This window comes from Eubalaena glacialis, chromosome 2, assembly GCF_028564815.1.
Source record: "Eubalaena glacialis isolate mEubGla1 chromosome 2, mEubGla1.1.hap2.+ XY, whole genome shotgun sequence".
Classification (NCBI taxonomy): domain Eukaryota; kingdom Metazoa; phylum Chordata; class Mammalia; order Artiodactyla; family Balaenidae; genus Eubalaena; species Eubalaena glacialis.
Window position 1 is genome coordinate 38,489,183 of NC_083717.1, and position 16,223 is coordinate 38,505,405.

The 16,223-nt window shown below is 49.6% G+C and overlaps 1 protein-coding gene and 1 long non-coding RNA gene across 3 annotated transcripts in view; one reads left to right on the top strand and one right to left on the bottom strand.

The window, feature by feature from the left end:
• The window catches only part of ZNF710 (zinc finger protein 710), a 65,843-nt gene extending 58,434 nt beyond the window's left edge, over nt 1-7,409 (bottom strand). The window contains exon 1 of one of the 2 annotated variants that reach the window (XM_061179943.1): nt 7,315-7,409. The gene's annotated coding sequence lies outside the window, so the exon portion shown is untranslated. Of the gene's footprint in view, nt 1-5,243; nt 5,274-7,314 lie in introns of those variants that run through there. The other variant, XM_061179944.1, reaches the window with a different exon arrangement.
• On the top strand, nt 6,389-9,061 carry LOC133084005 (uncharacterized). Its single transcript, XR_009699351.1, has 3 exons — nt 6,389-6,621; nt 7,987-8,136; nt 8,253-9,061. It is a non-coding gene; the product is annotated as an uncharacterized LOC133084005 (long non-coding RNA).
• Nucleotides 9,062-16,223: the final 7,162 nt, after the last annotated feature.

Sequence of the window (16,223 nt, forward strand, 5' to 3'; positions counted from 1 at the left end):
CCAGAGTGATGAGCCAGAACCCACGATGGGCAAGAGTATCACGACAGTACAGCTACAGAGAAGCCAGGTAAGTAGAGGCCACCAGATGTGATCAGGAGGTAGCTGGGGACATCTGGGAGTGGGGGTGAAACTCTGCTGCTGGAGAGGAGAGGGGGAGAGAGGAAGTAGGGATGGAAAGTGTGGCCTCTTCTTTGTGAAGTACTAGGGTGAAGAGAAGTGAAATGGAAGGGGGGCAGGGGAGAGGCAGGGCCAAAGGAGAGGGAGACAGGTGTGTCGGTAGCTGTAGCGGGGAACTGGGGCACAGGAGGATGTCCAGTGCTCAGTCGTAGGGAGGCAGCCTGGGCAGGACATGGGAATGAGGGTTGATGGTGGGCATGAGGCCCAGGTGAGCAGGCAGAGGTATTCCAGCTTGGGGCAGGGGTGGGCGGGGTTGCTTCAAGTAGGGATGCGCAGTGGGGGGCTTGGAAGAATTCAGAATTTCAGAGGTGACCTGCTTCCAGGTAATGGCAAGTCCACAGTGGTCCTGTGGCTAGCAAATGGATGGGAGGTTGAGACTGTGGGCCTAGGGACCCCAGGATTGGACATCACAGGGTGGGGTTAACCAACCAGCACGGCCAGCCTCCAAAGGGTCCCTAATGCTTACTGAGAGGCCCGCTCAGGTGTGGTCCTTGTGAGGACATTCTGACGTGGCGCATAAAGCAACCATTAAAGTTTGTACAATTTTTTTTTACCAAAACCATGCAGGACAACCTTCCGATCCAGAAGACAAACCACACATAACCAAGAGTCATCACAGAAGTTCTAGTCTCCCATGTAAATCTGCAGGGTGGACAATCCTGCTTTCTGTAGTGATCATTCTTACCTGATTTTGATTCCCTGTTTATTATACCCTGGGGGGCAGGGAAGGAAGAAAGGGAAGACAGTTGGGCCACAATGTGATCCCTTATTCTCAACTTCCAGCTGCACTGAAAATCCTCACATTTCCAACAGTTCTCTCGGTACTCCCAAAATATACACATGATAGAGCATATGTATTTAATATCAGAAACTCCTTTCTGATCATGGTTGTAGAAGACAGAACCAAAACCCCTCTAGAGATCAACCCACTTTTAATAGTCCCTTTACTCCATTTACAAATATATAGATTATAAAGATAATACATACTGGTATATATTCAAATGGCACAGAAATGAGTAAGAGAGAAAACAAAAGGCCTCTGTACTTGGGGTAAGGCACTAGGGGTGGCGGAAGGGTCAGGTCTGTGAGCTACACACACTAATCAGTAGGTAATAAAAGTCAGTTATTTTACCTTTTGAAGCTGCTGATTCGACATACATTTGGCCCTGCTTTGGCCTCTAACATCCTTTAATCCCCCCCTTTCAGAATCTACCCCAATTTCCTGCGACCACCTCACCCCCCCTTATTTGACTGTGTTCAAGCACCTTCTATCCGATTCTAGAATTCTTAATTTACCTTGCAGTACTGCAGCAGTCTTGTTTTCTAAATTTTTTTTTTTTTTTTGCAAACAATCATGAGTTGGGCCCAATAGTAACACAGGCTCCCACGGGCTAGCATGGCAACCCTGTGCTATTTGTAACACATTTCCTTGGGAAAATCCTTTCAGTTTTACACACGAACTATTGGGAGATGCTTACTTGTAAAGTGGGGGCCCCTATAATCTCAATTTTTGTTCTACCAAAAAGAGCTCTCCCTTAGCCCCACCTGCCCTGTTACTAAGGTAGGCTTTGCTAGCAGGGACTCTGGGGCCTGACTGCCTGGGTGCCAATCCTGGTTCTCAAACTTACTAGGTGTGTGAACTCCGGAAAAGTATTCAACCTAAATGAGCTAATATACGGAAAGTGCTTAGAATAGTGCCTGGCACATAGTAAGCACTGCATAATAAAAGAGCTGGGAGAGATTAGTCAAGAAAGCCCTTTGTCCCTAGTTCTGGGAGGCCGCAGACCCCTTTGAGGCTGGTGAAAGCTACAGGTCCTCTCCCTAGAAAAGTGCACACACATGTAACCCTCTGCACAGTTGCAGGTGTAGCTGAAGCCCATCCACAGCTGCAAGGGTCAAGAAGTCCTGGTTCCAGTGCTCTGGTTCTCTCTAAAGTGATATGAGGATCTCAGGGGCAGAATACCACGGCAATTCCTGAAGTATTATGTTCACATGCATGGAACTGTTAAGCAGGTTCCTCCTGCCCTCAGTTTAGGCTCCACTTTTGGCAGAAATGTTACACCTTTCTTCCTCAAAGCCCCTTTGACCCTTGCCAATCTTTCTCTCGCTTCAGGTCAACTCATCTCTGGGTCACCTTAAGACAATCTCTCTGTGCGCCACAAAGCTCCACATGCTGTCTGCGAATTATTCTCATCTTTCCCCAAAGGATGGTCTGGCCCCTCTTTAGTGCTTACTGCAGTCAGACCAGAGCATGGACTAGTAGCATGTGCTGGCCCCCAGCAAAGGCACCGTAGAGGTGGATGCTGTGTAAGCCCAGGTCCTTTCCCTCAGTAAGCTTGGAGACAGCACACACCAGCAAAAGCCAAAGATCTGAGAAGCCAGAAGGAACTTGTGGGATGATCTAATTCCCTCGTTATCACTCCTCCAAGTCATTCCAAGTTGGGTGACTTGCCTGAGTCACCCAACTCATTCCCAGCAAAGCTGTGAACCTCCCAGTTCGGTACTTTGATTCCATCAGTATTTCTTAGACTTTACCATGCACGGGAATCTTGTTAAGATGCAGATTCAGCAGGTCTGGGGTAGGCCCGAGATCCTGCATTTCTAACAAGCTCTCAGGTGATGCTGATGCCGCTGGTGCATGGACCACATACAGAGTAGCAAGAGTTTACATCAAGGCTAATGGACTACCCCACCTGGTTAAAGCCTCTTCACCCACCCTTTGCGTGGCTGTTTAAATGCCCTTTCTTCAGGAAAGCCTCCCTTCCCCCGTCCTCCCTGATTATCAGCTTCCATGGTCTCTGTACTTTTTCCTTTGAAGCATTTATAACAACTGTAATTGAAGAGTATTTGTTTAATTATTAGTTTAATGTCTGTCTCCCAGGGAGACTGCAAGCTCCACAAGGACCAGACCAGCAGACTGTCGATAAAAGGGCAGCTGTTGTGGGCTGGAGCAGCCTGGACCAGCATCCTTGGAGGAGGAAGGGAAGGCTTGCACTGGTGGGAAACACCTTCTAGAGGCCTCATGGCCAAGGGTGACACTTCTGGCTTTAAAATTTCCACCAGTTTCAAATACATGCCGACTAAAATGTAACTTGAAAAGCAACCTTTAAAAAAAAAAGAAGTCTCCTAAATCTTTATCAAAGATGTATTGAATAAATATATGTGGTGAATAAAAATAAATTTGAATAGTGGGATAAATTAAAAAAAAAAATCTTTATCAAGTGCAAAACAGTCCCAATCTGGTACTAGCCACCCTGCCTGGGGAATAATTAGGTCCCCAGTAAATATTCCCCTACAGTCCTCAGACACTGTGAGGGCCTGCTCCCTGACCAGCCTCATTCTGTTGCAGACCAACAATTTCTTTCCCAATTTTTCTGCTGCCATCCTTTCTAGCAACCCCAAAGCTCTGAATGCCAAGCTCCTTGGAGTGGGGAGAGATATCTGCACTCATCATCATTCTAGGGTGGCCAAGTCAGTCCGCCTGGGTTCAGACACCACCAGTTCCGTGCCCTTGTATGTAACTAATCTCTCTGTGCTCCAGTTTCCCAATCTGCCAAATGGGAATAACAATGCAGCAACTAGCACCTGTGAGGACTAAGGGAGATGATACACATAAATCACTTACACAAGCCTGGCCCAAGATCTACGATTATTATTATCCTCCCCATATCTGGTCCAATTCAAGATCTCTCTATTGTTTCCCGCAAGTCTCCACCCAGTGGCTCCACCTCATTCAAAATTTACTCTTCCCAGCCCCTCCTGCCTTACCTGTCTGGAGCTTGTTCTAAGCAATGACTCACTGCAAAACTCTGCAGTTCCCATCAATCACCTCCCTGTCTCTGCCTCTGTGTGTCATTTGTGGGTCCCTTCTGGGAGGGAAATCTTTTTCCTAATGTCCAGCACCCTTATTCAACAAGTATTTATCGAGGGCCCACTATGTGACAGGCCCTGTTCTAGGCACAAGGGCTTAGCAATGAACAAAGAAAGACCTCTATCCTCATGAACTGAAAGTAGTAAGAGATCTAACCCACGAATAGAGATCAGTTCAGGTCTCTGGCCCTTCCTTACGTCCCCATTCTTTTCCCTGACCAAGCCTAAATAAATCACACACAAGTACAAAGCATGAAGAAAACATTCCAGATAAAAAAATGCTCAGTGTGACTTGGGCACATCCCGATGACTAAACTGCTGTCCCGCTAACTGGTAGACGTTGAAGAAGTATGCATTGTAACAGCCAGAAACACCCGGTTTCCCCAAGTAGTCACACCAGCCGTCAAATCCTCCAGAACAGTACGTGTAACACAACTAGAAAATAAGGTCCTTCATTTACTTATCTCATGAGGGTAGGATAAGCCCATGTTTTCATGTTCTCACAGCCACATTCTTCGGATGAAGCCTGATTCGGGTTCCCCAGCAGGAATACAGGCAGCAGCCTTGTGTTAACAGCACTGGAAATGGACTCTGAAAGCCCATGTTTGAGTGCTGGCTCTGTCACTTACTGCGTGATTTCAGGCATTGAGCTTTTCTCATGCCTCACTTTCTTCAGACAACCTCTAAGGTCCTCTTCCAGTTTTGCAGTCTAAGGGCTGGGATCAACCACCATTAACATGAGACACAGCAGATTCACAGATTCCTTAATTCAACAAAATGAGCCCCTGCCCTCAGATCCGGGGGGTGAGCAAGCCCGATGACGAGCCTGTGGACAGCATCCTGAGATGCACCCAACTACTCCTTTACTTATTTACTCCCTGAGATGCACCCGACTACTCCTTTACTTATTTACTCCCTTCTAACGTCAAACTTGAGCTTTCCAAGCACAACTCTGATAGAAATATCCCTGGGCCACAAGGCAAACCTAAAATAGAAGGCATGCAAAATCTCCGGTGGGCCCATTAGTCTCCCTTCCTCCAACTCAAAAAAACCATTCCAGACCTTGTCCATCTCCTTGTCTCTAGACAGGGAGCCTAAAATAAGTCTCCCTGGTAGAAAATGCCTGGTTGGAATGGAAGTGACCCAAGTGCAGAACAAATGGCCCGCTGGCCACACACCACAGGACAAGGACTCACCCGGGAATCCGCTCTGAGGAGAAGAGTGAACCTCTGCTCCCACTGCAACTCACTGCATCTGCCTCCATGGGCATACAGGCAACCAGGTGAGCCTGGAGGAAAGAAAAATGTGACCCAAATGGCCAACTCCCCCTACCCTAAAGAAGGCAGCCCTACCCCCACTGCCCTCATGCAAGAAAGCCGGGTCCTGCAGGTTACTGGAGCACTAGTGCGGCTAGAACTACAGGTGACCAGTTAGAGGTCCTGTTCCCAGACTGGCAGGTGCCTGGCACCGAGCGACGCGAGGTTCGAGGGCCAGCTGACAAAACCACCATGAGAGCTCTAGAAAATAACATTCGCTTTAAAACAAACGAGAAAGGGACAGCCATACTAAGTCTCAAAAATCAAAACCAGACAGGCCCATGGCTTTGATCACAAACACTAAGAATGCATTTTCTAAAGTCTAAAGACAATTAGGGGTGGTTTACTTCCCCTCCCCCACCTGGCCCGGCGGGTCCTTTGAAAGCCCCTGGTGAGGGCAAAACAGGGATGCAGGCTCCAGGCCCTCTACTTGGCAGAAATGAACTTTGACTGTTTTTACTTACACGTGTACAAAGGCAGGACTGAAAGAGCAGCTTCAAAGTTGGCTGGGTGACCCCCAAAGTTCAAAGTCCCTCTCCGCACACCTATGGGGGAATCTTGTGAGTTTCCCAGGCGCCCACCGGAACTGGTTATGTCCCCTCCAGGTCTACACCGGCTGGGAGTTTCCATTTTGCACAGAAATAAAGGCGCTCTGGGTGCCCTTAGCAGTTAGGGCGCTCGGCCCGCTGCTCTAGGGTGGGCCACGAGGACAGTCCCTCATTGGACCGCTCAGACCGGGAAGGACCAGCACCTCGTAGTGACCCTGTGAAGACGCACCGGGCTGCGGCTACGCCTTGCCCGAACCATCGCAGAGCTTAGAGATACATTAATGATCGTTTCGGGTTAGCGAAAACCCACGCAAGCACCTCCCTGGCCTCTTAAATCTTCCCAAACTACTGCTCAGACTGGAGGGAAGCAGTTGCAGCCACCATAAAAGTCATCTTAAAAGGCAAGTTGGAAAAAAAACCGATACGCACTAGTTAGCAAGTCCGCGGTTAGGGGGGCGGTGGCACGAGGGCCGGATCTGTGGGCTCTGCACGCTGGCGGGGGCTGTCCCGTTGGTCCCCGAGTCCCCGCGCCCACCTGGCAGCCTCGGGGCCACTAATCTGACGCCGGCGATCACACCCCACAGCTCTGTCCAATTAGGAAAATGACCGCGAGGAGACGGAGAGAGTGGGCGACAAGGAAGGGGAACTGAGACTGAGGAGGCTAAGGACAGGCCGTGGAGACCCAGCCGGCCGGCGAGCGCCTTCAACAGGTCCCCGCCCCGGGTAGCGGGGCGTGCGGCGGCCTGCTGCCCCGGGGGCGCCCGCGACACCCCGGCGGCGCGCCCAGCCCTCCCCCACCCCGGACGGCGGGGACGCGCAGCAACCCCACCCGCCGGGAGAATAAAGTTTGTGGGCTGCGGCGGGGCAGGGCGGCGGGGCGAGGGGGTGAAACTTTGAGTCCCGGGCGGGCGGCGGGGGGAGCGTACTGGGCGCCGGGACACCCACGTGCGGGCCCGTGAGCCGCCGCCGCCGCCTCCGGGCCTCCCGCCCCGCCGCCGCCGCCGCCGCGCTTTCCTTTCATTTTTGCTTCTCTCTCTCCCCTCCCTTTCTCTCTCTCTCATTCGCGCGCTCTCCTCGCTCTCGCCCTCTTTCGCTCGCTCGCTCCCTCCTTCCCTTCCCCCTCCCCCTCCATACCCCCGCCCCCCCCCCCCCGCCAGACGCCATCTCTCCCTCTTTCCCCGGCTCTCCATGTCTCCCTCCAGCTCTCCGGCATGAGGGAATGTGGAAGTGAAAGGAAAAGACGACATGTTTGCAGCGCGGGCCTGCGCGCGGCCGTCCCCGGGGACAGGCGGGGGGCGGGTCGGCCGCGGCCGCAGTGACCCACCCCCGTGCCCCCCGCGCCCCCGCCGGCGCGCCGCCCGGGGTTGCGGGGTCGGGGGCTTGGGGCCGCGCGGGACACTCACCCTGGGTCCGGGCGCGGCTCCTGCGCTGGGGCCCGTGGCGGGCCGGGGCCGGGGGCTCCTGGCTGCCCACCGCCCGGGCTGCTGCTGCGCGCCCGCCGCCCGCCTCCACGCGCGCCCGCCGCCTGCTCCTGCCTCCCTCCCTCCGGCTCCTCTCTTTCTCTCTCTCTCTCTCTCTCTCTCTCTCTCCCCCCCCCTCTCTCTCTCCCCCTCTCTCTCCCTCTCCTCTCTCTCTCTCTCTCTCTCTCGCTCGCTCTCTCTCCCTCCCTGGAAGAAGGGAATGAGGCAGGGCTGACGTGAAGGGATGCAAAACAGCTCCTCCTAACCCAGCTCGCGGAGGAAGAGAGACAGAAAAGCAGCCCTTTTATCTCTCTTTTGTTTTCTCACTTCCTTCCACCCCCCAACAGCCCCCTCTTGTCAGCCCAAGTTTTCTTTTCTCTTTCTACCGCAGAGAGGATTTTTCTTCCTTTCTTTCTCTTTCTTTCGGTTCAACTCTCCCACTCAAATTGAAAGCCTGAAGGGTTTTCTCTCTCTTTTTTTCTTCCCTCTTTTCTTCCTTCTTCCTCCTTTCTTATTTCTCTAAAAGGGTTTTGTTTGCTGTGGGAGTTTCGTTTGAAAATCAAGTCACGCCTTTTTTCCTCCTTTTCTTTCTCTCTCTTTTTTTCTCCTCAGCAGAAAAGGGGAACAAAGATTAACTGAAGCGGGAGAGAGGGGGAGCATCAGAACCTCGCATGGAAATGGGGGGCCCGGTCCTGCCCGGTACAAAGAGGGCCAGGGGACCCCCCACCGTGGGAAGCTTGGGGCGTCCTCCCGAGAGGAGAGTCGGTGGGGCTGGGGGGGACGCGGGTTCCTTCCGAAGTGCGGGCGGGGGCCGCGGAGCCCGCCCCTCCCCAGGCAGAGGTGGAAGGCTGGGTGTGTTCTTCACTTATGTATTTTTAAAGTAGGCAGATGGGCGTGGAACAAACATCCCCGCGGAGCACTAAACTGTAAGAAGCCTTTAAACAGCTGTTTGCAGAGCCCTGGACGTCCAGACTCGAGGGAGCGGTGCGGACTGCGAGCGCCAGGGCCCGGGTGGGGAAGGGGCTCCGAGGAGCCGCTGGGATCGGCCCCTCGTGGGCTCGCCAATCCCACGGCCCGGGCCTTCGCCCCCGGGCGCACTGCTGGGGGGCGCTGAGGCGTGGCCGTTGGCAGCGCGGGGGTCAAGCCCCTGGCGCCTTCCTGCAGGGCCTCGGGGCTTGGCACAGCCTTGCCTTTCCCCGGCTTCCGACCCGACTCTCGGCCTCTAACCTCCAGCCGCTTCTCCACTCCGAGCCCTCGGACAGGACGCGGTAGAGCCTCCCCGAAGGGTCAGTTATTCATGGGGCGCCTGGGCGTGTTCCCAAGACCTGCTCTGCCTTCTGCTTCTCCAGAGAGGTGGGGAGAAAACGGGGGGAAAGTTCCCAGAGCAAAGTTGGCCACATTTCTCTTTTGCCTAAGGAAGTATTGAGCACCTGCTGGATGCCCGGCACTTAGACTGGGGCTACTGCCAGGGGCTGGGGAGAAACGTGAGTCTTCATGGGCCCTGAGAGTTTCCACAGGAAACAATGCCAGAGGAGACTGCAGCTCAGGACCAGGTCATCGAGAGGAAGGAAAGCCTGGATCCTCTCCCCTCCCTCCTCTCTTCCTTCCCCTTCTCTTCCTTCCTCCCGGCTGCGTCTCCTTGGCTCCACCCCTTCTCCTCATCAATTCCTCCCACACTTCCCTGCTCTCCCTGGCTTTTCACTGGAGGGTCCCTTCTCCCAGCTAGGAGCAGATGCTGAGCCTCATTGTCTCTCCCCCTCAGTGACTGCAGCCTCCCGGGGACAGGACCTGCCACTCTTCACCCCTCCCCCCAGCCCGCAGGCCTGGGCCTTTACAGACTGGAGCCCCAAGGCCACTGACCCTCACCCCACCCTAAACCAGCTCCTGGTGTTGTGAGCAATGACTCCAGTCACTCAGAACATGATTTGTTTCTGACTGGGAGTGAGAAAACAGTAGCCTGGTACTTGCTTTAGCAAGGAGGACACCATGATTTTAATGTCACTGCACTGAGCCCTGGATGACCCCAGAGCATCCCCCCGACTTTGCCCTCTTAATGGGGTATACAGGGAGCTACATTTCTGTCATCTTAGATCCTGTTTAGTGCACCTAAGCTATACCCTCCAAATAAATCAAAACAGCTCTGATAGTCCAGCATTCACGTAACAAATGCTTACCGAGTACCTACTCTGTGCCCGCTCCTATGCTTGGGTGCTAAGCACCTAACAACCAATGGCACACGTGGTCCTCACTTAGGCTTTGCAGACTGGCAGGGGAGGAAACAAGAAGGCAGGCAACCACAATGCCACATGTTACATGTTAAGGATGAACCAAGGAAGCACCTAAAAAAAGGGTGCTTGGACTAGGGTGGTCAAGGATGGCTTCTCCTGGAGGAGGTTACATCTAGATGCGTACGCCTGTGCCAGGTAAACGCATAGGAAGGCACAGCCTGTCCAAAGGCCCCAAGGCAAGAGAGCACATTCTTGCAGGTTCTTGGAACCTCCACAAGTATTTGCTGCAGTGGAGAGTACAGTGGGGGAGTGGGGACACTTTGGTGTCAGGGCACAAGGCGGGGGAGGGGAGAGTGGGGAGTGTGTCAGGCAATAAGTAAGGGAGGGGGCCGGATATCAGGGGGCTCTTCAGATTTTAGCCTCTCCCACTTGCTAACTTCATGAACTTGGGTGATTATAGTTTCCTTCCTTATAAGATGGGGGTAAGAAGACCAGTGGGTTGCAGAGACAGTGTCTTATGTTTAAGCGCCCAGGCTTATTTGCTGTATATCCCTGGGCCAGTTGACCTCTCTGAATATAAGTTTTCTCATCTGTGAAATGGGGTGAAAACACTTGACTCACAGGGTTTCTGCAAGGCTTAAAAGGCTTAAGACATGCCTAGCTCAGTGTCTGGCACATAAGCTCCAATACATGGTAGCTTTTATTCATTGTTATTATAGATCAAGGAGTGACAGGGAGGTGCCCTTACAACCCAGAAATGAGATTTATGTTCTGGGTTGAAACTAGAGTGAGTCACCGTGCCCGAAATGCAATGATCTGGCTGTGAAGGAAGCATTCCTTCAGAGGATACCCTGTGTCCCCACAGGTGGCTGGGATTGGGGAATACCTACGTCTGACCAAGATGGCCAGTGTGCTGTCTCAGGAACAGGACCGGAATGTGAAGACTGTGGTTACCAAGGCCTGGCCTGATCAGTGGAGGTGTAGCCTGCCTGAAGAACAAATAGGAATCAGAAGAGAGTGGGCCTCGTAAAATCCTGGAGGGCCGGTAGGAGCAGGCGCCTGGCTGTGTTTGCACAGTGGAGAGAAGTAGACACAGAAGTTCACACTGGGGAGAACAGAGGGGGAGAAAGAGACTTTTGACTCTTCCAGAGCCTGAATTAAATCTCTCAAAACCTCTTAGTCCTTTGCTTGGGTTCCTCATTCTTCAAGCAACCTGCAGGTGAACTTGGCACCAACAAAATGCCCCCTGGATCCAGACAGACACCAGGGTTCCAGTTCCTGCATTGTAAACCTTTTACACTTCTATTATTTCTTTATGACACAAGTTCATTGTGAGAGAATTTGATAACCAGCTAAGCAAAACTGAAAGAGAACTCCAGTAGCGACATTATATTTTTGTGTGTGTCCTTGGACATTTTATATCCACATATCTACATGTAAAATGCACATAGTAATAAAACTATGCAAAGTGAATATTGTTAAATGAATGACTACACATGTAAATATATTATTTTAACAAAATTAACAAAAATGACGTAACACTATTCCTACTGAATGGCAACCACTTTTACCCCGTAATATGTCACAAGTATCTTTCCCTGTCTGTAAACATCCACATTATCATTCCTAACAAATGATATTATTCCATGGTATGCATTTATCTTACCTGTTTAAACAAATTGCTGGACTTGTGGGATATTTCCAGTTTTTCACTTTTATGGACCCACTATGATTGATAGCCATACTGTACAGTCACCTTTGTGTCAGGTAAATATCATATTCTTCCCCCCGGCTGCGCTGCATGGCATGCAGAGTTTTAGTTCCCTGACCAGGGATCAAACCCGTGCCCCTTGCAGTGGAAGGGCGAAGTCTTAACCACTGGATTGCCAGTGAATTCCCAATGTCATATTCTGATCATCATTTTACAGCTGAGGAGACTGAGGCACAGCGAAGTTTAAAAGTTTTCCAAGGTCATAGCTATTGAGTGACTGAGCCAGAATTTGCAGCCAGAGTTTCCAGTTGGGAGTTCCTTCCAGCATCTCTGTTTTCTCCTTTTCTTTAGTGTATCCCCTCCTCATACCTCCTCGTTTTCTCTCCCAGATCACCTCCCTGTGAGAACCAGTCTGGGCAGGTGACCCACTTCCTTCTCTGACACCTGAGTAACGTCAGTAATGTCCATCTCCTGGGGTTGTTGGGAGGAATGAAAGCAGGTGATAAATGACATGTAATGCATGATACTGTATTTGGGAAATTGTGAAGCCTGTGCGAATGAATGTTAGGAGGTACTAGCAAGGGCCTAAGCTCACAGTGAGATGCCACCACCCTTAGCCAAATCCCCTGACCTCCTCAAACCCAGGAAGGAAGCCTCCAGATTCACACTAGAGAGAAAGAAATCAGCTGTTCCGATGCAGAAGCAATAAAGGAGGCGTCCCCCTGGGCATTTCAGGAGCCCCACAGTTGCTCCCCACCCCCACCCCAGCCCCACAGCTGGAACGGGAGAGAAGATTTGTTAGTATAAGGTTTATTCATGCTCATGATTTCCCTGAGGGAGGATGCATTCATGTCACAGACCTTCCAGAATGTTTGTATCCATCTCTGAAAATCTGAGGACTCGAGTAAGCCGAGTAAAGGGATGAAACACAGCTCTTCCGTGTTTCAGTTGACGTGTTCATCAGAGTAACTGCTGGGAGATTAGCAGATGATTATTAAAATCTGTTTCTTTCATTGGCAGAACCACACAAACATTAAAAATATACATCAGTGACTTTGCAATGTCTAATATTTGATTTTGAGTATCAAACCTCCCCACTGGATTCCAGCCAATGGAAGATGCAGGACCCCAGGGCAGAACTAAATGGGGCTGCAGAGAACAGAGGTGGACCTAGGGCTCCTGAAAGGATGAGCTTGTGGCAGGGGGACCCAGAACTGGAGAGTCACTGAGAACTAAGTCAATGACTGGAGTCCCACAGAAGTTGTGTTGGGCAGCAGCTCAAAATTCTCATAAGTGTAGTAGCAATTTAAGAAGACTCAGGGTTTGCAGGGAAAACCCAAAGAAAGCAAAAAGTCTGTGTGGATAGATGGGGTGAACATCTGACATTTGTGCATTATTTTTCAAGGAATAATGACAGGGTACACCTCCTCTGATCCCCCTTATGACCAAGGATGCATAGTTGCATGGCTTTATTCCCATCACGGTTTGGACCAGTAAGTTAACTGGCCTTATTTGCATAAATATAAGAATAAAAATAAGCTAAAAGAAACATGGGACACCTACCATAAACAGGAAACTGCTAGCTTCACTAAACAGTTAAAAAAAATTAAAAACATAAAAGCCACAGTGATGGGACTTCCCTGGTGGCGCAGTGGTTAAGAATCCGCCTGCCAATGCAGGAGACACAGGTTCGAGCCCTGGTCCGGGAAGATCCCACATGCCGCGGAGCAACTAAGCCTGGGAGCCACAGCTACTGAGCCTGCGCTCTAGAGCCCGTGAGCCACAACTACTGAAGCCTGCATGACACAACGACTGAAGCCTGCACTCCTAGAGCCCGTGCTCCGCAACAAGGGAAGCCACCGCAATGAGAAGCCTGCTCACCACAACGAAGAGTAGCCCCGCTCGCTGCAACTAGAGAAAGCCCACGCGTAGCAACGAAGACCCAACACAGCCAATTAAAAAAAAAAAAAAAAAAGTTTATGTCTTTTGATTAGTAACTTTAGTTCTAGAAATCTATTGGAGGGAGAGTCATCAGTGTGGACAAAGATTTGAGTTAAGGGACTTCCCTGGTGGTCCAGTGGTAAAGAATCTGCCTTACAATGCAGGGGACTCGGGTTCCATCCCTGGTCAGGGAACTAAGATCCCACATGCCGTGGAGCAACTAAACCCGCACGCCACAACTACTGAGATTGCACACCTCAGCTAGAGCTCTTGTGCTGCAAACTACAGAGCCAATGTGCCCTGGAGCCTGTGCACCACAACTAGAGAAGAGAAAACCCACAAGCCACAACTAGAGAGCCCACGCACCTCAACTAAGATCCAATGCAGCCAAAACTAAATAAAATAAATAAATAATAATTTTTTTAAAAAAAGATGTGAGTTAAGGGTGTTTATCAAAGTGTTATTTATGTTGGCAAAAATTACAACCCCCCCCCCAAAAAAAGGAAAAGGACAGAGGGAAGAAAGCAATAACCCAAGTATTCAACAGCAAGGAAATGTTTAAAGAAGTTATGGCATGCACGTTTGATATAATACTGCATAGCTATTAAAAACCATGTTTTTGAAGAATATTTAATGACCTGGAAAATGTTTGTGATATAGTGAGTGAGATACAAAATTGCATGTGCAATTATATTTTTGTCCAATTTTGTATATACATATATATTTATCCCAAGAAATACATATAAAATACTTGAGAGGAAATACAAAGAAGTTTAAAAGTTATTTGTGTTTGTTGGAATTATAGGTGATTTTTATTTTCTTCTCTGTCTTAGTGTATTTGACAAATTTCTATAATGATTATATTATTTTAAACAATAACCTATATATTTAGAGAACAAGACCTTGGTTTCTCATTCACTCCACAGTCAATGGTGAAAAGACCCAGGCCAGGCCTTCAAGGATCTTCCAGTTCACAGGAGAAACAGCCAAGCAAACAGGAAGTTACACTACAGAATGCAATTATTTCTCCTCCCCTGGAAATGTTTGAAGACCTAGGAGGAAATAGGAACCAGCATTTTGGTTGCTGATGATTTGGGCTCTGGGTTGAATAGACTATCTATTGTGAAAGTGTATTGTGCAAAAAGTGAATGGGGCTTTTTGTGAAGGGAGATAAAGAGGGTGTGGTTTGGGAACTGGGAGGGTGGGGGAGGAGGAGGCAGGCCTGGAAGCGGTGGGCAGAGCTGCCCTGAAGGTCCCCCCAAGTTGTGCTTCTCAGCCTGCACCTGGGTCGCAGTGTCCAGGGTCAGCAGAGTACCTGGCTCTGCATCCATAACAGGGGCTCAGTAAATGTTTACTCAGTCTTTATTGTCCATAAGAACTGATGAATGAATGAGAATGTAACATCAGGGATCATTCTCATGAATTTCCTTTAAGGCATTAATTAAACATGTTGTCTGAAGAAGAAAGACTCCATTGTGAAACCATGATGATGAGCAAGACAGGAGGGGAATTTAGAGTCTTCTCCACCAAGGCAGCAAGGGGTGTGTGTGTGTGTGTGTGTGTGTGTGTGTGTGTGCACGTGCAGGAGTGTGTCTGCATGTCTGCTTTGGCGTCAGGAGGGACCTGGGTTCAAGTTTGAATGGAGTGGAGTCTGAGGAGCTCTTGGCTATGGCGACTTGCAAGCTGCTGCTCTTGGCCAGACTCAGTTTCTAAAGGCTTTACTACCTAGAAAATGGGGCTTAAGGTGACTTATGTTCTTGGAGACCAAATGAGATAATGCAGGTAGGATAATGCTGCGTAGACAGCAAACACTCTGCATATAGAACAAGCTATTAATGTCAGTATTATTACTTGTAAACCCCGAGGCATCACCTGCTTGGCAGGGGAGGGGGAGGAGTACCATAGGGTGATGGTGTTGCTATGTTCATTCTTCATACAGGAACTCTCTTTTTTGTCCTTTATTTTGGTCTTTTTACATTTATTCTTCACTTCATCAACAAATATTTATTGAGAACCCGCAATGTGCTGGCCATCCTTAAGGGTCTCCCAGGTAACCAAGGGTGACAGATATGACTAGGGATGACTTTTACAGGAGTAGAAGAGGGGTGCCCAACTCTTCTCTTTGGGAAACCTTAGAAGAGGTGATGTTTAAACTGAGTCTTGAAGGAAAAGTGGGAACGTGCTCAGCAAAGCAAGGGAGACAGGGCTGTGAGCAGGCAACAGACTTTAGGAAGTTACTTAACCTCACTGGGGGGCCGTTTCCTGCTCTGAAGAATCCTGCCTCACCTTGAAATAAGACAATACATGCAAAGTGCCTAGCATAGTGCCTGGCCTTTAGTCGGTACTGAAAAAACCAGTTCTTTGTCCCCTCTGTATCAAAATCACTTCCTCTTTGAAGCTTACTTCCTGTTCACATTTGTTCTTTTCCCCAGTTCCTGAAGACATACTGACTTTTGGCTTAGGCTGTAAATTACTCAGCCTATTTTCCAGGACGCAGAAAATAATTTTAAAAATGGATCACAGTTTCCTCCACAAAGAAAATCCCAATAAATTCGAAGTACAAATGTCATATGGATCACATCCTTTGTTCACAATATGCTAAAACTAGAAATTAATGTTAGAAATTGACTATTTAAATTTTCCAAAATAGCTTTTGGATAAAGGAGGAAGTCAGGAATTAAGTGGGTTTTGTGTGTGTGTATGTGAGCTTCACTGCCTTTATTTTATTTTTCGCGTGAACACAGTTTTCTTTGTGTGTCTAACTTTTTAAATTTTTATTTATTTATTTATTTTGGTTGCTCCGGGTCTTAGTTGAGGCACATGGGATCTTTAGTTGAGGCACATGGGATCTTTAGTTGCAGCATGCAGGATCCTTTTTTTTAGTTGTGGCATGCGGACTTCTTAGTTGCAGCATGCAAACTCTTAGTTGTGGCATGTGGGGTCTAGCTCCCCGACCAGGGATCGAACCCTGG